The following is a 2,039-nucleotide window of genomic DNA, read 5'->3' as shown; positions in this document are numbered from 1 at the left end:
TGAAAGATTTCGAGTTGACTGTTCGGAATGAATAGGCTGGCATTTCTAATGTACTAATGGCAAATAATGGACTCTTCTCTGTGTTCACAAGCCTATTACCTCATTCTTATGTTATGAATGTTATCAACTTCGTATTCTAAAGAGGGAATATCATCATTACATTCACGAGTGAGGTTGGAGCCAATTTTTCTAACGTCATTTATTTACAAATGATGTGTATAGTGTATAACATATCATTTCTGTATGTATTTTATATTCTGTAAATGACTTTGGTTGTTCTTGTGAGCAACAAGTTAGAATAAAATAAGATATGAAATGTTCATGAAATTTGTTTAGTTACTGTGTGATTTATCAGTATTTAACCTATACATTTTCTTCTCTTTTCCTTGCATCGATCTCCTGTAATCCCTATTTCTTTTCTTTTTATTACTCCACTTTCTATCTTTCTCCATCCACCTCTCTTTCTCTATCCACCTCTCTTTCTCTCTCTCTCCTCTCTCTCTCTCTCTCTCTCTCCCTCTCCTCTCTGTCTTCTCTCTCCTCTCTCCCTTTCTCTCTCACTACCTGTTTATATACAGTTCTTAATGGACAAAAAATGAAAGAAATATTTACACTTATTGATCAAAGCAAATTCTTTTTATTGCGTTTCTGTGATAATCATCAAAATAAGTTTACCATTTTTAGATCCATCGAACTAGACGGTGAATAGCATTAGAAACAAGACTAGCTGAAAATCAAGGCCCTTTTTTTTCAAACTTTTAAATTCAGTAACAGCAGGAGAAACATTGCATAAATTCTAATTACTGACACTATTTATTTTGTACTAGTCAACATACACCATAAAACATGGATTATAGTTTATTTTAAGTTGATTAGCACAGCAAACCACCTTGTATTTCAGATTGCACAATACAGATGCCATTATGATAACTAAACTATTTTACATTTTTTTCACACACAGTAAAAGCAAGAAGCAGAATAAGGCATACATCTTTGACCAGTTCGCAAATGTTTTCACAAATAATTTGGCCTATGATCTTTACAAATGGTTTTTGATTTGATATTTTGATCATTCAAGAATATACCCGGTACTTCAAGAAAAGTCACAATCAATGAACAAAGTATAGATGATAATACGTCTATGCTCCATTGCAAATTTACTAATGCGGCTTTAAAGTGTTATTGAAAGGGATAGTTGAGTTTTGTTGCAGAGGGCGCTACACACAAAAATTTGTGAGATAATGAAAAACTGAGTGCCAAATATGAAAGAATATACTATTTAATTGACAAAATCATCTTTGTTTGATCAAATTAGGTTCAGAGACGGCTGAAATATCTATAAATATAACCATTTCTAATATTTCATCAGGAGAAAACAAGGAATTAAACCATCAGATCATTATAAAGCAAACAAATTATTGGTAGTTTTCTATTATCATTATGACAATATCAGGAAATGTTATCCAGAAGGATAGCATTATTTCAACAAGTATTACTGTTGTGTGACACAAACTTCAAGTAAAACAATGATACATGATCTTATATATATATATATATATATATTATTATCTTGGCGCTGATATTTTACAAAACATTTGATATTATCGATCTAATGATACGTTCAACAAATGGCCTTGAAAATATTTTTGTTGTTGATATAGTGTCAAACTGTCAATGTTGACAAATTGTATATTGACAAGTCAAACAAGAAAAGTAGGTACTGTCAACAGCATTATAAGGAGTGTCGTGGCCAAGTGGTTTAAGGCGCTTGACTGGAGATGCAAAGGTCGAGGGTTTGAATCCCGACACAGCACTAATATCCTTGGCAAGATATTAACCTGCACTTGCTACTCTCCACCTAGGTGATAAATGGGTACCTGGTAGGATACAACCGTCATTGTTGGTCAAACAGTTTGTGAGCGTCAAGTAATGCCTGGCTGAGCGCTCCCCAGGGAGTGTAGATTGTGCACACAGTGTGTGCAGGCAAGCATTGAATCCAATGACCGGAGAAACTTATATTTGTAGAGCGCTACGAAACA

This window comes from Strongylocentrotus purpuratus, unplaced genomic scaffold (genome assembly GCF_000002235.5).
Source record: "Strongylocentrotus purpuratus isolate Spur 01 unplaced genomic scaffold, Spur_5.0 spur5_scaffold_1, whole genome shotgun sequence".
In the NCBI taxonomy this organism is placed as follows: Eukaryota; Metazoa; Echinodermata; class Echinoidea; order Camarodonta; family Strongylocentrotidae; genus Strongylocentrotus; species Strongylocentrotus purpuratus.
The sequence above is the reverse complement of the archived record's forward strand: the minus strand, read 5'-3'. Positions refer to the sequence as shown.